This window comes from Pinus tabuliformis, chromosome 4_2, assembly GCF_031772625.1.
Source record: "Pinus tabuliformis cultivar Carrire ecotype Pingquan chromosome 4_2, CPIR1, whole genome shotgun sequence".
Classification (NCBI taxonomy): Eukaryota; Viridiplantae; Streptophyta; class Pinopsida; order Pinales; family Pinaceae; genus Pinus; species Pinus tabuliformis.
The window spans coordinates 960,397,715-960,422,621 of record NC_142304.1 but is presented as its reverse complement, the minus strand read 5'-3'; the positions used below and the strand labels follow the sequence as shown (position 1 = coordinate 960,422,621).

At 32.0% G+C, this 24,907-nt stretch overlaps 1 long non-coding RNA gene across 1 annotated transcript; it reads right to left on the bottom strand.

Annotated features, from left to right (window-relative positions):
* Positions 1-18,133: 18,133 nt before the first annotated feature.
* On the bottom strand, positions 18,134-18,863 carry LOC149172838 (uncharacterized). Its single transcript, XR_016259650.1, has 3 exons — positions 18,755-18,863; positions 18,588-18,656; positions 18,134-18,505 (listed from the first exon to the last, which is right to left on the bottom strand). It is a non-coding gene; the product is annotated as an uncharacterized LOC149172838 (long non-coding RNA).
* Between the last annotated feature and the right edge of the window lie 6,044 nt (positions 18,864-24,907).

Below are 24,907 nucleotides of genomic sequence, written 5' to 3'. Positions count from 1 at the left end.
GGATTATGCATTCCTCGGCAGGACATTAAATTGGGCTTCTCACGCAGGAGCCAACAATTATTGCTGGGTCCCCGTCTTCCATCGTCGCTCACAGAGATCTGTATGTACTGTATTCTGCCTCTTTTGTTTCCTTCCCGATTCAACAGATTCTGGACAATTTCTGTTCAAGGTTACAAAATTGTGAAATCCGAATGTCTGATCTTTCGAAAATCAAAGAAAGTCGCGTATAATTTAAATAATTGATACAAATATTTTAAAATTTAGCATTCCAATCAGCGTCTCGATAATTAATTAGTTTCCGGGCTGGTTAATATTTGACAGTTTCGCCTCTATCTCCGGCCTGGATTTTGTCTGTCAGAGTGCCTGCCAAATTTGGCATACATGAAGGCTTCCCGCCGTGAATTCATAGAAGATTTCGTATAAATTACGAGATTCATGTTTTAGGAGTTGGAAGGTTAGTACAGGGTTTGGATTTGAATTTTTTGTATTGATTAGGTTTCCAGCCAGGAAATTCATAAAGCCTTTGTGATCAGGATAACAGCTGAAGTCAGATCACGATTTTGGAGGATACGGATCAGTTTTATCGGTTTTATCTTGAATAAAATGGGTTGTTATTACCGTAGAAAGATATTTGACATCAATAGAGCTCCCTCTGAGTGAAAAAAGGACACCAATAGAGCTCAGCCACCGGCTTTTTAGCCCTTGCTGGTGCACCCTGCACTCAGTGGGATGTATGAGATTTGCGGCATTTAATGTAGATTGGTAATGGTAATAAATGGGTTGAGAGTTAAAAATATGTGTTTTCTAAATCTGTTTAAATCAGTTTGATACGATATATAATAAGGAGTTTTCATATGAATTTGATTATGATTTAAATTCTGAAAAAAAAAAGTATTTTTATGTTTGCATTTCATTTTTATATTAATTATTTGTAATATTAACATAAAATTTAGGTTATTATTTTAATATATTTTTTTCCCAATATTTTATAAGTTAAAATGATCTTGAAATAAACATTATATCTGATAAATTAAAAATAAAATTTATATAATAATTTTAAAAGTTTATCTGAAAAACATAATTTAAAATGTAATATACATATAAATGCATATTAGTAAAAATTTATGTCTTTATGGATCACTAATATCTTATATTTACCTATTATTATAAATAATATAATTTTCCTTTGAATAAATATTGAAGATGATATGATTTTTCGTTTAAACAGCTCCAATAATAATCAATAATAACCATTCTCACAAGTAACCAGCATTATTCGTTACGTATCATAATCAATAATAACCATTCTCACAAATAACCAACATTATTCATTACGTAGGGAAACATAAAATAGTGAAAAATAAATGGTCCACGTTGAGATGCCCATAGAAGGTATCTTTCTGATTCATCCATCATTGATTTGGGGTTTGCCTGATCATGGCTTTAATGGGATGCTGCAATTTGTGGATTATGCATTCCTCGGTAGGGCATTAAATTGGGCTTTTCACGCTCATCTTCAATCCTCGCTTCCAGATGTATGTATTTACTGTGTTCTACCTCTTTTCTTTTCTTGCTAATTCAACAGATTTTGTACAAATCCTATTGAAGGTTTCAAAATTGTGAAATCCGTGGGGTCTGATCTTCGAAAAGCAGAGAAGCTTGCGCATAATTTAAAGCATTGATGCCTGAGATTTTGAAATCTAGCATTGCAAGGGAGCAACTCGATAATTAATTATTTAGGAGGCCAATTAATGTTTTGACCTGGATTTTGGCTGTCAAGGTGCCTGCCAAATTTGGCAGACATCTAGCCTTCCTGCTGCGAATTCATAGAAAATTTCCTATAAAATTATGAAATTTGTGTTTTTGCAGTTTGGAGGTTAGTACAGGGTTTGAATTTTTATTGATTCGGTTACCAGACATGGGAAGTTCATAAGACCTTTGTGACCAGGACGACAGTTGAGGTCAGGTCTAGATTGTCTCGGATGCGGATGATTTTAAGCCCCTTTTTTGGGAAACAAAATGAGTTGCTATTATTGTACAGAGATTCAATATAGATCAGCTGTTGGCCTTCTAGTCTTTTTGCTCCCAGAGAAGCTAGGTGCACTCTACACCGAATCACATGTAATATAGTAGGTGCACTCTACACCGAATCTCACTTGTAATATTGGAGGTGCACTCTACACCGTTGGATGGATGTGATATCACATGCAATGCGTGTGGGTAATGATAATAAACTAAAATGGAAATGGATTTCAGTTTTGTAATGTAATAAAAAAGGAAAAAAAGGAAGAAGATGGGAAAGAGGAAAACAGAAAGATACGTGCATAAAAGAAGAAATGAATTAACATAAAGCTATCCTAACTTTGAATTTTTAAGCAGTGAGATCCATTTCAATGGTTAATGAGTCTACGATTAAGATGGATCTCTGCAATGTTAACAACCAGTAAATAAATAGGCAATAGTCCCCGGGACATTGACATTCTAGGACACATGCCGTAGAAATGTCCTATATGTTCGACTTTAAAAGTATTTTGCATTGTTGTTTTGTGACTCTTAAGAGTTCTTACGGTCTCTTGTTCTTTCTTATTATGCAGGTGAAGGATAAAATGTAGATTTGAATTAACATGAAGCTATTTTAACTTTGAATTTTTAAGCAGTGAGATCCATTTCAATCGCTAATAAGTCTACGATTAAGATGGATCTCTGCAATGTTAACAACTAGCAACTAAATAGGGCAGTCCCCGGGACATTGACATTCTAGGACGCTTGACATGTACTTGATGTTTAGTTTTAGGGTTAAAGTGTTTTGTATTCGACAGTGTCTTGTTTTTAGGGTTAAAGTATCTTGTATTAGACTCTTGTTTTTCGTGTTCTACGTGTTTAATGTCCTTTGTGATGTGACTTAGATTAGTAGACTTGGCTTAGGAAAGACTTGACGAGGCAGAAGAGTGTCGATAGTTTGACTCATCTCAGGAGAAGCTTGGTAAAAACTCGGCAAGCGCAAAAATGTAAGTAGGGCATTTGTAGGCAGGGCTGTTTTGGGGCATTTATACTTGGGTTGGCCAATCATGACTTCAGGTCTTCGATGCCTCCAACAAGTTTTGATACAATGTCAAATATGGAATGACAAGCACAAAGTTCTTTAGAATATTATATTCACTATTTTTATTTTCCATTTGAAACTTGAAAAAGGATGTTTCAAGATCAAATACCATTTTGATAGTTTATGTCTTCACAACTGATTCATTATCAATGGGTTTTAACATATTTTGTTAACAAAATCAATTTATTTCAATGAATATAATACATGTTTTCAATATGTCTTCATATTAATTAAATTTCCTGTTTGATTAATGATTTCTTAAATAACCCTATTCAAATCGATATGGATACCCAACCCAGTTCTTGTTCGCGTTTCGCGTGAATTTATTCCTTTACCTTCACCTTCAACTACGCAATTTCAATCCAAATATGAGGGGTCTAGACAAGTTCAATGGACATTTAAGACTACTTGCATTCCTTTTCGTAGCCACTTTAACCCCCAAATACAACCCCCAAATACGCTTTTTGACATGGCTTCCTCAAATTAAAACTCAAATACATCGACCCTTGCTTTCAAAAAAGCCCATAAAAGCCCATTCACATTTGAATAATCTTCCACACACTATGCCTTACGGCGTTTTCTTTGCAACATTAGGTGCAAATGCTAGTATAATCCACATGTCACATATGGAGTAACCTTGGCAGTGGGTCTATTGTACAAACAGGACATTAAGTGAGGCCATTTTGTTGCTGGAACCATTAACATCAAATGTGGTAGATTATTTTCATTAAGGTGCGCTTATAGCCATTTCCATGGTTCTATGCAAACAAATGAGGCATGTGAACCTTGGGTAGGTAGCTTCAGGTGTGCTATTATACAATGTTCTAATCTTTTATTTAGCAAACAAAATGTTCATTGTTTCCATTGTAGTTGAAATTCTATTATTAAGTTTTAATGCAAAGTTTCCAATTGAAATAATAACTTCTAAATGTTGGAGTTTAAATGTAGAATTATATCCTATGCAGGCTGATGGTGCTATTATATTGCCTTCAAACTTCGGGTTTTGCCCCAATAGATCTTTTTATCACCCTGACATCATTTTTATTTATAAACTTGAGAAGGTCATCCTTGACAAGCATGAAGACACCATGACTAAGATGGGTGCAATTTTAGCTTTTGATATTTTAGATGTAGGTGGTCAGAATATCTCAATTAAGTTGTCATCCACCACTAAGCATTACAACATCACTCTTATTTTTGGTATGGAAGTATTTAGTCAATTTTTTTATTGGTATCCACTTATATACTTTTTTGAGACTCCCTTTTGCACCTACTCCTTTGATTGGGCTCAATTATGAAATAAAGGTCCAAAAAGTTGAGTTTCTTTCACATATCAAGTCCTCATTATTTGTGTTGTGTTTTAAATAATGGAGATCATCACAATGTAGCTTGTTGCAAGAATGTTCGGGACATTGAAGAAACCATCAGATTTTTTGTGCCACTTGCAACTGATACCCTCCCTTAACAATGGCTTCCATGGCTATAATGTGGGAGCTCTACATGTTGATTACAATGAATATGTAGAGAAAAGGATGGTTGAGCATAAATCCTAGTTGGAAAACCTTGTTTCTGCCTAAGAAATGTTGGATATCAATGCCATATCAATCGAAGAAGGGCCTACTTGTGTTTGCATCTCGATTCTTCCTATGGAGCAAGGTGATTGTACAAGGATGTGGATTATATTTTTCAAGTGTGGAGATGAATAAGATCAAGGTACCAGAATTGTTACAGTAGAATCCCTTGAGACCTACTTCGGTGACAACAGAGCGGGTGATTTTGTTGAAAGAGTTGAATACAACACATCTTTAGAGGTTGAATGGTTGTTAGAATAATTTATTCATCCTTTCTATTTCTCATGAATCCTGGGGTATCTAAATGATTATATATATTGGAGAGAATATATATGAAATCTCCATGAACTCAAAGACTCACCTTTGTTTCATATTGTGTCCATTTATTGTTGTTCCTTGAAAACATAATGTTGTCCAAGAGGATATCAAAATGAAAAAAATGTTCATAACTTCCTTGGATTTTGTTGAGGATAAAGGTTTTAAATTCTATGAAAATCTTGTTGGGAATTAAATATCACCACTTTCATAATGATTCAAGGAATTTCTAAACATTGGCTTCATCTCTATGAGGATAAGTGTGAAGGAATTATTGCATATATGGTGCCACATGTGGATTTTGTTTGTACATGTTCTTTTAGCCTTGTGTTATCACTGAGTTTGATGATAAACAGGTTTAGGATAGGTTGCCACAAGAAATATTCTCAAACATTATTCCAGCCCCCTTCAACATAACATTGACTTGGCATATGCTAGGTGATCTTATCATCTTTCAAAATTTCAATTCATGAAGATCATATTTCAGTGGAATTAAGACACAAAGTTGTCACGAGATACAAGGTTTATTTTTGTGTTCCAATTCTACTTTAATTTCCATATATAAAGCATTGATGATAGGGTATGAGAATGACCTCTGGAGGTAGTACCCATTGTAGCTTCAAGCTTTCAAATAAAGATGTAAAACTATAAGGCACTAGAGGTTGAAAATTATTGTAATAACCAACAGCAGAGGAAAATCTATTTTGCAAACCTTTCCCAAGAAATCATACGAGAAGATCACTTTGATCATATGATAATGTAAGCCTGGTCTTAGTATTAGTAAGCTTGCTTATAGTCTCCAATGGAAATATAATTGAGTGCTTGCACATAGGTATCACATTAATATTGGGAACTATTCAGGAAAACCTTTTGTGTCAATGAATTAAAGCCTAAAAAAATTTCTACCAGATTTTAGAGAAATTAAACTGGAAAAACCCACCAAAAAAACTTTAAAAAAATCCCCTTATAAAAACTAAATTTTAAACTCAATTCTCAATAACGCTCACTATTGTTTGGGACAACAATCCTCTCATTTCTATCCGTTGCAAACATTACCGTTGTCGCAGTCCTCAGTTGAGGATTCCTTGAAATATTCAGTGAGTTACCCTGTATCAGAATAAAACCCAATTCTCAGCAGTAAAAGATCGGTTGGTCGATATGGAGGTCAGATGAAAAAATATTACCGGCCAACACGTTGGGCCAAAAGCAAATGAGTTTATGTAATATGTGGGTGAGGTTGTGGCTGTGGTGTGGATGTTTGGTTGACACAAATTTCATGGTTAGGAAAGACTCTGTATACTGAAAAAATTGTTTTAAAAACATTTCTTTTTATTGAAATGTGGTGTACACATACCCCGTCTAATCTCTGGCATAGTTAATGGAAGCACCTCCCTGAACATAAATATATTCCTGCGGGGTAAGAAAAAAAGAAAAAACAGAATATTCAACCTTTGGAGACTTTGTGCGTTATTTAAATTTTATACGTTAGACTACCAAGTAGGTGGGTGGATGTATGAATAATAATGATTTTGATATTATCAGGGTGAAATGCACGCTATGAGCGATTACAATCTCAAAGGCAAGTCATAAGGCATGGTAACTAGGATTGACGGTGAGACAAAATCTTATTCTCCTCATTGATTTTTTCTCGGATGACCCAAACCAGTGAAGCCGAATCCTACGTTCGCGCAGAAGAGAAGGAAATGTAAGTACGTGTAAAATCAGTTTTTTTGTTTTTATTATTATTATTATTATTATTATTATTAATAATATTAATATTAATAGAATTTAAGAAAGTCTTCTGATCTATAAAAGTGATTGAAATTAAGCAAAGAACACAGGTTTTGAAAGGAAGGGGTGAGTTTATATTATTTTGGTGAATTTGATCATAAAGATATTTTTACTATCTATAGTTAGAGGTTATTATATTTCGTTTACATTGTTTTTGGTAAAAATAAATTTCTAACTTTTATTATGACCAAAAAAATTTCTAAAAATTTTATAATGTTTTTAAAAGATTTATATAAAAATAAGGTCGCATACTTAATGTTCTTTGCCACTTAGTTTAAATATTGAACTTTGAAAAGTATAGACGAGACTTAAACAAGTTGACTATATTATAGATTAAGGACATAGTTTAAATATAGTTAAAATAAAGTAAAAAACAATAACGATATAATATAAAATGGTCCATTTTTCTATATCATAGATTTAGATAAAGAAGTATTCATTGTATGGCCCTGTTACAAGAGAACATATTAAATATGGTTTATGATAGCAAACAACAAGGTGAAAGATGGTTCACTAGTTTGGAATCAATACTAGATGGTTCACTAGCTTGAATAATACTAGAAAAAAGGAATATTAACTCATAACAAAATGAGATATCATTTTTGGGATTATATAAATAGAGTAAGTCATTAATTTGAGACTCATGTCTATGAATATTTGTTGCAAATGATTAATTTCTCATGATTTTGAATAGTCCTCTTAGCACAGATTCAATGAAGGGATGCTCACAATGGTGAAGAAGTGAGATTCAAGCTAGAAAAATAAATAATGTAGCATTGATAATCACTTTTGGGACTTGCACCTGATAACTAGGACTTCCTGGCAAGACATCCATCTCAATACTCAAACCTACTTAACTTGTTATCCCACTTAACTTGTTATCCCATTTGTAAAACCTTAGCAAGTATTTTTGTATATGAGATATTCAATTTGAACTCCCTAGATCTATTATTTATTGATAAAATTTTATAAATCAACATATACAAATAATATTCCGATATAAATATACACATCTATAACAAATTAATTAATAACTACGACTCAATTTTTTACTAAATATAATATGTTACAAAATCATTACTGACAATGAGCTACAAATTATTTATAATACTAATCAATAATATCATAAACAATATAACAAAACAACTAAAAATTTAGCGAAAAAGAAGAAGAAGAATGACACTTGAAGTTGACACCAAATTGACAACATAACCAAGAGCTTACACTAGATATATCATTAAACAATATAACTAATATCTTAATATATAAATATTTTAGTGTTAAAAAAACCAAACTACTTAACAACATCAATTATACCCTATAAGTAGTGACTCATTTACATGATTAAAGATTGTTTAATTAAATTAGAATTGATTGTTTAATTAAATTAGAATTGGTCAAAATGTTTACTCTTACTTAATCTTTTTTATTATTTAAAATAGTTGAGATAAATTTTATTTTATTTTATCTTTTTTTGAAATGTCAATTCTTCTTTTTTTAATTTTAATGAGTTCAATCCTTTTAAAATAAGTTAAAAGTTATAGAATTAAAAAATTTATAATTGAATTTTTCTAAACATAAAACAAAATAAATAAAATAAACAATAACTTCATAAAACTCATTAAATTAAATTTATTATTAATCAAATAACGGGTAAGAATTTTTTATTAAAATGTTTATATATTTATATATATACTCAATTTTTGTTCTACTTTTTAGATAATGACTAATTTATATAATCAAAAAATTGTTTAATTAAATTAAAATTGAGATAGTGTAGAGTTGTGTGTTGAATTTAAAACATACCATTTCTTTCCCTGTCCCTCTCTCGGTCTATTTTCAACAATGTGGGGCCTGGGCTACTCCACATTTGATCCTTGAAACAACTATAAATAGGTACATATCAATACATTGTTATTTTTGGGAATATTGCATGTTATCATATTTTCTGCATAAAGAACAACTAACTTGAACTATATTTATTTTTAACTAAGATAAAAAATAATCAAAATAGTTTAAATAAAATCAAAATTTCCATGCTTTCGAAGATGTCCTGAGTGAAAATAAATGTTGTGGGGTTTTGTAACAGGCTGGAGGAGTGTAATGGCTTCTATATTTGTTTTAATACATCTTTTATATTTGAGATAGTGTGATACAGAGAGGAAGCTAAACATACCGTCACATATGGAAGGCAAGCAGTCAAGATTTGGTGTACGGTTGCGGCAGCAACATGACACGGCAACAGCGGCAACATGATTACAAAATAAGATCTAAATTTTCCTGACCAATCTAGTTTAAAAAATTTAATTTAATATAACAAAAAAAAATTATAAAATTATTTAAAGTTCAACGCATTATACTTGCTAGCCCAGGATGATAAGATTTTTTTTTTTAAATAATAAAAATTGAAAAAAAATTAAAATTACATTTGGTATTATAGTTTTAATAGCTATATAAAAGTAGACAGGCCTACCATACATGTATTTTTATCTTCCCAAAAATATAAAAATACATATAACTAAAATATTTTACGCAATTACTAAAAGTTTGAAATTAACCATAACTCAAAGCCACATCCAACCTCATGTGTTTATAAATAAATTATGAATATTTTCAAGTGTCGATATAATTATTATTTTTAATCTAAGAATTTTAAAGATTCAAAAACGATATACATATGTTAAAAGATTTCAAAGGTCATCTTATTATATGAGATGGACAATGTGGAGGAAATTTATTATATGAGATGGACAATCCGGAGAAAATTTAAATTGATATTACAAATTTGTAAATTAATCAAATAAATTTTGAAAATTATAAATTAAATAATATAATTATTATAATATTACATAAATTTTAAAATAAAAAATATATTCATTTTAGTATTAAAATTTTTTAAATAAATAAATAATTTTAAAATATTAATCTGTATTTTTCGAAAAAAATTATATATATAGATTAAGTAGCAGAATTGTATATGAGACTCGTTTAAAATTCAAAATAAAATAAAAAGAAGATAAACAAAGTCATAGTTGTTAAAGAAGGAAAATGTTTTAGATATATATTACTTAAATTGTATTTAATTAAAATTGTATTTCTTTCTAATTGAAATTTTTTCATTCAATTTTTATTGTAACGAATTAAATTTCAAATCGAACTAATCCCAAACAAAACTACGAAAGCCAGAAAATCACTCACATGATTTATTCAATTGAAATCAAAATTGAGAAATGTTAAAAAAGTAAATCCCATTATCCTCTGCCGTAAACAAACGAGAAAGAAAAGAAAAGAGGGAAAGAAGTACGTTAACGTTGATGCTGATTCTGGCCATCTCTCACCATCTCGCACTATGGCATTAATTAAAATTAATATTCGGATCCAGATTTTATAAAATGTTTGTTTAGTTCTCGGATATATTTGAGGGACAGCTCAAGCGTACGAGCAGCTTTATAAGAGCAAAATAGTTATATTTTCCTTACCTATTAATAGGAACAGTGGGTCACAAGCCCAACAAGAAACATGTTTCCAAGGCCGAGAAGTTGCCTGAGGAAAGTTCTATTTGGTTATGAGACTTTCGTTGCCATCTGACTTTCGTTCGGTGAGTGTTGTCGTTACTAGCATTGGGACATTGCTATGAGAAAGTCCTTTACTTAAGCGAGGGTGGGATGGGTAAGGAGAAAGAGGGGATGCATTTCCTTAGGAAGTGATGTGACATTAACATTGACACCAATACCAAGACAAAAATTGCTAGTGCATTTACTTCTTATTTTATTTTTTATTTCTTTAATCTTAAACTTTTACAGATTTAGCTGTATGGGAGAACAAATGTATCCGGAAGAGGGGTAATACGCAGGAGTGTAGAGGGAAATTTCTACTGTAGACATCAAATTATTTTAACTTTAATTAGAAAGTTAATATCCAATTTTGAATGAAGTGTCTTATTTTAACTTTAAGTAGAAAGCTAGTCTCCATAATTGAATGAAGTGTCTTTTGTGCGGGAGAATGAGTGTAAGGACAAGGCATTGAAACTTTCATCTACAATACTCTATATTTTTGTATACATTCCCCCTTTGAAACTTCTTCCGCATAGATCTCAATACTACATATTAATCAATTAATTAGTGGTTTGTCTTCAATAAAGATTGGGATGTGAAATTTTTAGTTTACATGCATACCAAGTGCAAAAAATGGGTGGGTGATTTACACTCTCCACATCCACCTTTTGGGGAAATGCATGGGGAAACATTTCTCCATACCCCTGGGGAAATGCATGAGTAAACATTTCCCCACACCCCCATTTGGGGGAAATGCATGGCTAAACATCAATATGGAAATCTCTAATTTCTTTAATGATGTGCTAAGATATGGATACTTCACCCTTTACTAATTTTTTTTTTTTTTTTTACTTTTTTTCTTGTTTTTGCTAATTTTTTCCAATTTTGAAAAAAAAGAATATATTTTGTATTGTTTAATGTTTGTTACAATTTCCCAATTTCTTTGTGAATGTTTTCAAGAAGATTTTTTTTGTACCGTCACTGATTTTTTCAATACTAAGAAACAATTTAACTTGCTATGTAACTGGTGTCACAAAATGACATTGGTTCGATAGTTTAACCTATCGATGTCAATTCTTATTATTTACAATCAAGTCTCTGCTCGCTTGAAAAATTTTGATAACCTTTTAAGAACTGGATTCTTCAAATTTTGTCACAAATGTGAGTCCTAATATATCTGATTGTAGAATACCCAAATCCATTTCCAATATTTCCTTACAACTTAAATACAGGTATAGATTTACATCTTTTGTGTCTTCCCATCAGATAGAGACATTGGCTATTTGTTTGAAGAATATTCTAGCTAGAATCATGTCAATTTTCACCATATGCATCATTACCAAACTAATAACAAGATCGCATAATTTGAAATAAAATAGATGGATAAGATTCACTGCGACTAGAAAAAATAAAGTTATCAATTAGAAAAGTTAATCTCTACAAAAAAAAAAAAACACATTTGGGAATAGTTTACACCAAATAATACTAAAAATTGCAAACTTTTTGATTAATAAGGAAATGTCAAAACGACTGGAACATATTTGGACAACAATATTATCAGGCAGAAGCTAATAAACGAACATTAAATAATAATAGAATATAGCCCGTTAAAGTACACGAATGCTTCCAAAACTATTCCCTCAAAAAAAATTCACTAGGTTAATATTTACCTGATAATTGAGGACAACCTGTTGAAGGAGAAAATGTACCTTCAAAACCACATCTTCGATGCGGCTTCCTTCAAATTCCGTAAGGTAAATATCTACCTAATGCTTTTACAACGTCCATAAAATGGGAAGGGAACGTTTATATCAAATTTCAAACATCCCGTATCATAATAAATAGAAAATAATAATTTTCCTACTGACCAAGGTTGGGAAAATCAATGGAGCCCGCAGAAGCCCTGTCCAAAAACCGGCTTACTCTACCTCTCCCGGCATCCATGGATTCTTTAAAACTGCATCATTCCCCCAAAAGAATAAAAATCCCATCCCTTGAAAAACTGGAAATACAACTTACAACACAGTCCTGACTGGAAACCTTTTCCAACCCTCTCGTTTTAGCATCTTCTAAGCCAACCAAGACATCAAATTCAATTCTGTCATTCCCCATCTCAATTGGAGGCTCCTTAGTAACCACTTCAAATTCAATTCTGTTATTCCCCATCTCAATTGGAGGCTCCTTAGTAACCACTTCATGCTTCTCACCTACTATACTAGCAGAGAAACTCCCATTTTCAATATAGAAAATTTCATTATCAATTAGGGTTTCTATCTCACCTCTTCTCAACTGGACCTTCTCTCTAGCAAAGCCATGGTGCTGGCATGAGAAATATTAAATAAATTCGTGGAATTTTACTTCCAGATCCTAATTTCCACTTCTGAAATTCTCGTTCGAATACGGCTCCCGTTCCCTACACGCCCTCGAATTTGAATTAACGGAGGATGCTAAGGATTTCGACAAACCTTTTTCTAACTCGTTCAATTGCTCTTTTAATTATTAGTACAGTCACATAAATATAATATAAAAAAAATGGTTGCAATACAAAAATGTCTTATTATTAATGTCTTATTATTAAGATTATGTATAAAAAGATTATAGGTAAATTTTAACTTAGAAAAAATTGAATTATAAATCAATGTTATAAATAATTATGAGGCACTTCAGAAATTTATTAGGAATTGAATAATGTCAAATCTATAGGAAATTGCTGGGTTGGGAGCCACGTGGCATGAATCTAAATTTTTAAATTTATTAAAAATGATGGACTATTTTGTTAAATAAAAATTGTTTATATATAACTGAATATTATAAATAATAAAGAGGAACTTAGTAGAATTGAAATAATCTCAAATCCTTAGGAAATTGGTGGGCCGGAGACACCTAACACGAATCTAATTTTTTAAATTTATTAAAGTTCAATCTAAACCCTCAATTAAATTTTAGAAAAAAATCAACAAATTGTCATGCACATTAAGTTATTAATTTTATTCATTTATATTTATATAATTTGAATGTCAAAATGTTTACTTAACATAAACTTAAAACAACTTTTCTATATTGTGTATTGTGGAGCCTCTAGATTTAGCAATATCTGATGTAAAATGTATTAAGTGTTTTGTTGCTTCTTACAAAGAATTTAATTTATATGGTCATGCTACATATGAACTCCATATTAAGAATTCTGATGTAAAATGTATTTCCATATTAAGAATTCTGATGTAAAATGTATTAAGTGTTTTGTTGCTTCTTACAAAGAATTTAATTTATATGGCCATGCTACATATGAACTCCATATTAAGAATTCTACGAATTACATGTGTATATATGAACTCTGTATCAAGCATTCAAGAAGGTGCATGTGTACATGCTTTTGTGTATATATAAAGTTGACATCAAAATATTTTACTTAACGTAGATATTGGAATATTTTATTTAAAATCAATTTATATATATATATATATATATATATATATATATATATATATTTTTAATTTGAACTAATTTTTTTAATATAAAAAATTGTATTGAAATTTTTTTAATCCTAAATATCAATTTTATGAAATATGAAATGAATCACATTTCCACTACAATAGTAAAATTAGATTCATTTTAAATACAAATTAACTAAAGGTTTAGAGGTATCAAGTATAGAATTATGATGAAACTAAACTAATACACTTGTATTTTATAATTGATTTTCTCAAGCTTTTAAAGATGCTCCATCTAACAAATATCATAGGTTATAAAATACTATAGAGTAACTCAAAGTTATATATAATTATTATGTTAAATTTTAATTTTAGCTAAGTCCAAATAATATTACATTACATAATGCTTACCATTTTACAATACTAAAATATTTCCTTTTAACAACTTTTTTCTATATATATAGATATATAGAAAGTCCATATCCACATAATTTAATATATATTTTCAAATAATTTATTTAAATTTATTGTTGAAATATTTTTGAAATGTATAAGGTTTAGACATCTTACGATGGACAACTAACTAAACATGTATAGGATATAATTTTAAAATTTTTTTTTAAGCTATAATTGTCATTTATAAAATATTATATTTTTATTTTAAGAGGCATGTGTGTCAATTACACTTGAGCAAGATAGAATTCCACATAACCGTCATACTAAACTATAGAATGATCCTTTCGGTTCAACTAGCCTAGATCCATCTTCACTCTCCAAATGGCTAATATCTCTTTTGCACTCAAAAAAGAATTTTGCAGCTTAATAGATCTTAAGCTTGGATATAGTTTAATTTCTTAAATATATGATATGGGACAAGTTATTATAGTATTTTTAAATAATTGCACATAAAAATAGAAAAAAAAAAAATCCAAATTTTGTTTTTTCACATAATGTTACCAAAGGGCACATTTTGGTGGAGTCTACCACCCTTTAAATAGACTATATTAATCATAAATACCACAAGTCAATATGAGGAATTTGGATAAACCTGCTACTAAAAAAAGTGGATAACTTGACCGTCTTAACAACAACTACTAAAAAAAGTGGATAACTTGACCGTGTTCACCACCACCACCACCACCTTTTAGTTTTATTATTTTAATTCAAATTCACCACCACCTTTTAGTTTTATTATTTTAATTCAAATTTATTTTTAATTTAGTTTAGCATTATCCATTTTTAACTCAGAATTCTCCAGATAACAGCCTCCTTTCTACGGATAAAAAAAATTGACTTAATCTGTCCATGATAAATTCAAAATTAAACTCCATCTATTCAAGTTATATAAGTTTTGTTTTTACTATAATTTAAGGAATCCTCACTAAAATATTAATTTTAATTTTAATAAATTTATTAAATATTTAGATAACATGATATAACATTACAATGATATAACACATTATAATATCTCTTGCATATGAAAAAGAGCGATGCAAAACATATATATTTATTAATCGAAATAATAATATTCTTACAACTGGGATTAACCTTCAGTTCGATTTTTTAATTGGTTGTAATTTAAATAGGGTCATATTATATATATGTAAATGGCGCAAACGAAAATAACGTATATTAACTGATAGGTAGGAAAACAAAGACGCGAAGCACCGCTGCAGTAAGGTTTATCCGTGGAACCATGCATTGTGTGTATATAATGAAAATAAATAATTATAAACTTTTATTACAATAATAACAAAACGATTACATAACGAGTATATATATTAATGTGGTAGCAAAACAGCGCTAGTCAAGTGTGATTTTTTATTTTCTTTCAAGCGAATCGAGTTAACAATTTAACGAAGTATGATCTTTTATTTTATTCCCTCTTTTGAGAGGAGAATCAAGTTAAGAGTGTAAGGTGTAACCACCAATTTTGTTCACCTTTTATTATTTTTGTTTAGGCATACATAAATTCAACAGGAAAGTAATTTATTAATTTATTTAAAATATATATTGAAAAAAATTATTTAAAATTAATATTAATTTTTTTTTTATTAATACATTTTTTTTACATCAATTTCAGATGAGTAAAAATATATCCCCATCTTTTTTGTTATGACATTGCTGTGTATTTCAAAATTTATATATATATATATATATATATATATATTGTGAGAACATTTTTTGTCGGTGGCCTTATTTTCACTGGAAAAATTTGGGTCTGGGCTGGCCCTACATCCACTAGAAAAATCTGGCAATCTAGGCTGGCCCTACGTCCAATGGAAAAATTTGGGCAATCTCGACTGGCCCTACGTCCACCAGAATTTCCAGAAAATTCTTGATCCTATGACCACCTTCGGTCAATGGGTGGCCCTATGTCCACTGGAAAAATCAGGGTCTGGGTTGGCCCTACGTCCACTAGAAAAATCTGGGCAATCTGGGCTGGCCCTACGTCCACTTGAAAAATATGGGCAATCTGGGCTGGCCCTATGTCCACCAGAATTTCCAGAAAATTCTTGATCCTGTGACCACCTTCAGTCAACGGGTGGCCCTACGTCCACTGGAAAAATCTGGGTCTGGGCTGGCCCTACATCCACCTTCGGTCAACGGGTGGCCCTACGTCCACTAGAAAAATCTGGGTCTCAGCTGGCTCTACGTCCACTAGAAAAATATGGGCAATCTGGGCTGGCCCTACGTCGACTAGAAAAATCTGGGCAATCTGGGCTGGCCCTACATCCATGTAATGACCCCAGATTTGTGTAAATTCGAAAAGTTACTATGGTAAAAGACTAATACAGTTGTTGTTATGTTTTAAACAAAACTGTGGTAAACTATTTTGATTAAAGTAATTTAAATACTTTCTTGAAATTGCTGGCAGCCTCTAAGAGGTGAATCTAAAAGAAAATGATCAGTTGTGATAACTGATGGAACTACCCTCCAAAACAGGAGAAAGTCCTGACTGAGGGAATTTTGTGCCGTGAGGACAGAGAGAGAGAATAGACAATCTTTTTCCAGGAAGAGAAAAAGTGCAGAAGAGGAGGGTTAAGTCTGGTTAGGACCAGATAACCTAGCACGTGAGTGCACAAATCGTGTTGAGGGCTGGAGGCCTGTAGGATGGCTCAGGGGGAGAACTCCGTCTGAAGGATGGGTCTCATGGCTGGGAGGAGAGCAGAATTAAAGCTCAGGTGACCTTTTGTTTGAAAAACCATTCCTCACATTGGTAATCAGGTACGGTTCCAAACTGGTAGGCCCTGTTAGAAAATGAATGTGCATTAAAATTACAGTGCTTTAAGTAGAAAAGGACTGATGTTCCTAGATACTGTTAGTGTAATGTATCTGTGCAAACTTGAGGAGAAACTGTCATTTAATAGACAGAGTCGGGTTTAGTACCCAGATCAAGTGAAATGGTACAGTGTCATTAAATAAGACTGCATATGATTAAGGAAGCCTGAATCCGAGAACTGGTTACAAGTAACAGTCTCGTCCTAGCTCTATTAACAGAATTTTTACATTCGAAAGAACAGGCCTTGAAACTAAATCAATATATAGCAGAAAAGTACGACTGATACTTGATTATAGATCTGTGAGGGATCTTTGGCTAAGAACATTAAGAAACAAACCCGACTATGGATGGAAGCAGATCCATAGTGAAAGAAATGAAATAGTTAATAACAGAAGTAAACAATTATCTGTGTATACCTATTCATTAACTCTACGCAGAGAGTTCTGGTCATTGAGAGAATATAAAGTACAGAGATGCGCTATATTCACCAAGGAATTTGCTATCGAATCTTTGTATTCGTTGCATAAATCTTTTTAACAGAGAAATCTATGGTATGAGACTATACTGCGCACAGTGTATCGCAAACAAGTGAAAGAACGATGTATTATAATAACATATGCAACAGTAGTGGAATATAGATGGTACAAATGCATGTAAACGACAAGATATGTATATCAGTCTCAGAGCTGGAGTATATGTCTATATACTAACCGTAATGGAACCTGTGTGAGCATGCGAAATTAATTACTAAACTTGCTAAGGCCGAAAGGCTGTGCATGCAACAGAGAAGTAAAACCCTTATATTAAAAACAAAGAGACTGTAATGAATCTGTCGCAAAGATAATAACTATACCAAAGGGCCGCCCTGTCCATAGGGAAATGTCTAAGCATCCAGACAGTGAACAAACGCCGAGGCGTAACATGCAAAGATATTATAACTCTTAGAACCACTGGGTCGCGAATCAAGAATGGACAAGTTACACAAGTAATCACAGAGGCGGAGGCCGCATGTGACCAAAAGACAGTTAATAACAGAATGCACGCTCATATCTCTGACTGAACAGCGATGAAAAAAAAAGAAATATTCCATTAAAACACAGGAATGCCCGAGGGCTTAGGGTTTACATACATCTGCAAAATACGAGCAGTACCAACAGCGAACTGATAAGCTTAAATGAAACTATACATTTGACGAAGGGGGTCACGCCCCTAAATAATAATACAAGTTCTGAGTTTAAGGACCAAAGACCGAAATCATGTAACGACACCAAGTCTACAGCAACGGCCGGAAACTAAACAGTAAAGCATAAAAATATATAACAGAACTTGGAGACGGTTTCATAAACTTAAGCCTCTCAACAGAGGAACCCCGTCGATTGCAGTGAAGGCCGCTGTAGGGGCTTCCCACAAGGAATACCCGGCAACGGATTTAAGAGAATCGAGCTGGAAAATAAGGTCTGCACCAAGTCACAGATGGTGGCTCAAGACCGAAACTTAAATCTCTAAATTCAAAACCAAACCCCAAATGCCGAGTCATACCTGGGTAGTGCCGGAGGTAGGCTCAGCTGAAGGAACGCCATGATCTTGCTGCAATATAGTAGGTTGCAGCTGCATGAAATTTGTCAGGGAAAACATAAGAACCTGTAAGGGAAATTCTCATAAATACATTGCTTCAAATGCAAACAAAGACTATCAACCGAAGTCACCTGTGAGGATTTGGTTCTGGGCTGAGAGGAACCCTGGAGTGTTGCAGGCCGGAGACATAAAGGTGTTCAGATGCGAGCTGGAGGAGAAACATTGCACCAAGTCCACAAAGACCGCGACAGCAAATGAGCAAAATGCCAATACGAATCCATTAATAGTCATAGCAAAACCCGGAACAATTCTTAACCCTTCGATCACCAAACATGATCTGAACCGTCGAAGTAAGGCGGGAGACTGTGGCGGTAAGCCCAAATTCTGCAATACCAACGCATCACGTGGCTGGTGAAACTAGGTTACGCCACCTGCCCTGGAAGTACTGATGCCTTTATGGTAAGGATGATCTGTCATCCGGTACTGCGGTGGGACATCAAGTCCACACCATTAGCTCTGTCGTTTGATAAATATCTCGGCTAGTATGTCAGATGGTAGAGTGGATCCATACTTATGCTATGTTAACGTTGTGTCAAATATAATATAAAGGCATTGACTTTAAACAAAACATGCATGCCGTGAACAATTGTGCATAGGTTATATGTATATGTTTGATGATGGTAAAGAAAAGGTAAAGTGCAATTATCAGATTATAGATTTACATTGTTATGTTTAAAAAGGTGATAGTTACCTTTTTAAAATTTATTTTTTATGGATATTTGGAAAAGTATGGAAATGGTCGTGACAATCCACCAGAATTTCCAGAAAATCCTGGGCTGCTCTCAGGAATGGACCCTGTCCAGAAAATTCTGGGTTGCTCTCAGGAATTTACCCTGTGGGCAATCTGGGCTAGCCCTACATCCACCAGAATTTCCAGAAAATTCTGGGCTGCTTTCAGGAATTGACCCTGTGACCACCTTTGACCCTGTGGGAATTGACCCTGTGACCACCTTCGACCTGACCCCAAAGAGCTTTCGGGAATTGACCCTGTGACCTCCCATCTGGCGAGGCCCCTTGGGACTTCAAAATTATTATATTATATATATATATATATATATATATGAAATTCTTTTTTTAGTTTTTAAGGGCTTCCAGCCTTGACTGTGACTTCTATGTAGAAAACACTCAAATACGCTAATTCTCTGAACTAAAACAATTACATTAATAATTTTACTTATAATTTATTTTTTATGTTTTTTTAAAGTTGTTTTGTAATATAGCTATAAGTTTGACTTTAATTTTTTTATGTTGTTTACTAATATAGTTATAAGTTTAATTTTTGGTTTGAAAAATTAAATAGTTATTTATAACTTAAATTAAGAAAAATGAAGTATTAATGATGGGATTTAAGGTTTGTTTCTGTTTTTTTCTTCTACTAATAAACAGAGGTATTTGAATTTCTGATTTTTCTCAATTTTCACAGAGTTCATATTATTTTGATCACCAATTCAACGACCAATAAAAACAATATAAAAAAAATTATTATTAAAAAATACATTAATATCTTTTACTAAATATTAAATACAAATTTTATAAAATATAAAATAAAATACACCTATATTGTAATAATAATAATAACAAGCCATCATTAAATTATATCTATATCAGTATATGGTATAATTGAGATCATCATTTAATTATATATATATATATATATATATAATTAATTTAAAGTGTAAATATGTTATAATATATTATTATATAGCCTAGATGTGAAAAAATGCAAATGCCAAAGACCTCTGAATCTGTCATTACATTATATCTATATCTATATATATGTATAACTGAGATCTATCATTTAATTATATATATCATGATAGTGTAAATATGTTATATTATATTATTATATATATAACCAAAATGCGAAAAAAAGGAAATGCCAAAGACCTCTGGGATCTGTTTGTTTATAACAAGTATATGAAAGGATGTCAGATACTTCAATTTTAAAACTTCAGTTTTTATTAATTCTAATCTAAATGGCCAAAAGAAGATAATGTATATTAACTGGTACGTGGCAAAACACAAACGCGAAGCGCCTCTCCGTACAGGTTTCCCTGTACATATATGGGAAGAACAAATCATTATAAAAATTTTAGGACAACAATAAGGAAACGAATTCTCATGAGCTCCATAGTAAAATTGACAATTGGGCAGTTCCCAGGACGCCATGGATAGAAAGGATCTGCCATATTTGTGAAAATAGGAGCATCGAGGATGAAAACCACTTCCTCTTAGAGTGCCCTGCATACAACCACATTAGATCTCAATTTCACATCCTTTGTTACAACACTGACCTTCCTAGCCTTTTACAATGCCAAAATTATAGTGAACTCGGGAGGCTTCTCTCCAAGCTTTTTGAGCATAGGAATAAAATCTTAAATCAAAATAAATAATTTTTCTTTTTAGGTCTGATAGATCATTATTTGGTCTCAGCGGACGTTAACCATCATCATCATCATCATATAAATTAATGTTGTAGCAAATTGTGCGAATCAGTTTCCACAAGGTTTGCTTTTTTTTAATTTGAGGCGAGAATAAACCACGATCCTTATTATTCTTAATGCGTAACATATAGCTTAGAGTCATTTTAATTCTGGATATATCAAATGTTAAGTATATTTTAATGCTAAGTTTATGTCTATGTTTAATTTAATTTTTAGTTTAGATTAAGACAGGTAATTGTGGAAAGGAATTAATTTTTTTAATTTAAATTTATTTAATTTTTCTCTATTTAATAATTAAATTTTTTGTATTAAATAAAATTAAAATTAAAATAGATTTAATTTTTAATAATTATTATTTTATTTTATTTATTTTTATTTTGATGTCATTTTTTTGAGTTAAAGTATTTATATAAGAAAATTTTACTATATTTTTTTATATTGAATTGTAGAGCAATGTGAACGGTATAATGTATTAAGTGTGATGTTTCTTATTAACTATTGGTGGCATTAAATATATGAATTCCATATTAAGAATTCACTAAATTAATAATTATTTTTTTTCACTTTCCTTTTTTTTGTTGCTTTGTATATATAGAGTTGAAATTAAAATATTCTATTTAAGAGAGATACTGTAATATTTTATTTAGAATCAATATTAGTTTTTTTAATATAAAAATTTATATTATCAACAAGTAAGTTAATATATTTTACTAAATAGTTTTTAAATGTTAAATATCAAATTTATATTTAACTTCAGACAAGAACAAGTTTGATGGATGTAAGAGGTATCAAGTCCAATGGATCTAAGTTGATACTCTTGCATTCCACAATTAATTTCCTCCATTTTTTAAATAGTCTTCATGGTAACTCTTTTTCGCTTTTGTAGAGCTCCTTTACCATTCATTGAAATGTTATTATAGTTAGAAGGTTATTTGTCAAATTTAATATCATAGCTATTTTAGTCTTGTCAACGCTTATTGGTTATTTCTCATTTCATATCTATGATATCTTTGTCTTATTTCAACCTTTTTATAGGTAATGGTTTTTTCTTCACTGAAAATATGCCGAAACATTCTATAGAGAATATTGTAGTTGAGATCTAGGAATGGAGTGTATCACACTACCATTATTTATGATCATGGTTGTATTGAGAAAATTAGGGTCATTTTAACACTATTATTTAAAGTTTATTGCTCCTTAATTTTATGATCTTGTGCTTCTTCTCAATTTTTCCATCTACATAACCCACTCTTCCTCTATGCTTATTCAAGTTAATTTCATTTTTGCGGGTGGATGTTGCATCTGAAAGGAAAGTTTATGCCGAGCCATTTTGTGAAATTCTCTCAACTCTTGCTCGAGTTGTTCTAGTGCAGGAAAAGTATATTAATGTCTTTTTAAAGGAAGTAGATATGTGCACATGAAATTAATGCCTTCAGTGTTTGTTGTTGCTAGCAAAACATGCACAGTTGGAACCACATTGAAGTGGACCATATGTGCAGTCTTCCAACATATATGTTGTTACTGGTAGATGAGATGATAAAGGAAATTTTAGAAAGGTGATGAAGGAAAAAGGGGTGAAGAAGGAAATGGGACACAACACGATCGAGATTAAGAATGAGGTGCATACATTCAACACACATGAATGTTCTTAATTAGATAGTGTGATTGATATAGAGGCTTTTGGCATAAGTATGGGCTTGGTTATAGTTTGAATTGTGGGTGCAAATGCCAGTGAGATGTTTGCATATGCACATGGTACTCAACATGAAAAGATTATCAGGTATTATTGGTTACTTACATTTGAACTTTGAAAAGTATTTCATGTGAAAATATCATTTGAAGATTTATTTTTTCTTATCAAATTCTACTCAAGTTGAAACTTTCCACCAGATTTTAATGTGTATATTTGTAAACAATTGTGTACATAGATCTAGCTCTTGAAATGTCATTAACCATCTATGGAAGAGAATAAGAGGTCGATACACTTAAAGAACAAATGATTCATGATTAGGATCCAATTCTATGCTATGGTGTGATTCATGGGGCACATTCAATAACAAATCCATTCGTCATCTGTTGCACTTCGTTGTTTTCGATGATGTGAGAAGAATTGCGGTGCTAGCACTTGGATTTTTTTTTATACTCCGAACCTGAGCACGTTTATGTGTTATATTACAATGTACCATGTTTTTATTATTAAATCAATTTTAGACTTGATTTGTTATAACTTTTGGGCTACAATGAGAATTTGGCTCAATATTTAAAGAATAATATCAAGCGGGTCAATGTATGATCTCTTGGTCCTTTATGCTGGTCCTAAATCAAACTCTACAAATTTAACAGACCCCATGAATAATTTCTTTACTGTCTAAGTAATATAATCCACATGTCACATATGGAGTAACCTTGGCAGTGGGTCTATTGTACAAACACGACAATAAGTGAGGCCATTTTGCTGTTGGAACCATTAACATCAAATGTGGTAGATTATTTTCATCAAGGTGTGCTTATAGCTATTTCTATTGTTCTATGCAAACAAATGAGGCATGTGAACCTTGTGGTAGGTAGCTTCAGGTGTGTTATTATACAATGTTCTAAGCTTTTATTTAGCAAACAAAATGTTCATTGTTTCCATTGTAGTTGCAATTCTATTATTATGTTTTAATGCAAAGTTTCAAATTGAAATAATAACTTCTAAATGTAGGAATTTACAGGGTAAGTTCCTTAGACAGAACACCAAAAAACACCGCTCACAAACAGATCGCAGATCAATACACCAGTACTTTTGACGTGGTTAAAACCCTCAAAGAGGGGAACAGTCCACGGCCTGAGCCAATGCAGCCACTTTAGGAAATTTATTAATAAAAGAATGAAAATTTACATAAGCTTCTCTCATGAACGGTTAACCTACAAATGACCCTCCATGCTCTTTAAATAGAGATCATGGACCAATCGGGTGTCAAGCCACAGATCAAGTGTCGGTAATACCAAGGAGAGAATGAACCGTTGGATCACTACATATCGTGACCGTTGGATTGTAAGTTACAAAATGTACATAGTAAAGAAACACACTTTACCTAACTCTATACTAGACCAAGTTATACTTAACTATTTCCTATGTGTCGGAATATCTTAACATCCCCCCTTAAGAACAACTTGGGATAGGATTGAAGGATTTACAAATATGATACAATAGGAGAAGGAAGGAGGCACTATAGCCTATCCCCCCTTTAGTGACAACTTCCTGAACTCCAACCATAAATCGAAGTTTAGTGAACTTCACCTCTATGAGAGCCTTTGTAAAGATGTCTGCAACTTGATCATCTGTTGAACAATATTGCACTTCAAGAACATGGTCGTGAATGAGCTTTCTGATGAAGTGCATGTGCAGTTCAATGTGTTTGCTGCGCTGATGTTGGACGGGATCTTTGCATAGATGAATGGAACTTTGATTATCACACCAAAGTGTAGTCGGATGTTGCTACTGAAAGCCAAACTCTGACAGGATCTGACGAAGCCACAAGGCTTCCTTACTAGCTTCTACAGCACAACGATACTCTGCTTCTGCTGAAGAAAGAGAAATGGCACCTTGTTTCTTGCAAGCCCATGTAATAGGTCCTGAACCAAGAGTGAACACATATCCTGCAGTAGACTTCCGATCATCAGGGTCACCAACCCAATCGGAATCTATGAAACCAACCAATAGAGGAGATGCTTCGGCACTGTAATGAATCCCAAACTGAACTGTACCTCAAACATAACGAAGTATTCTTTTAGCTG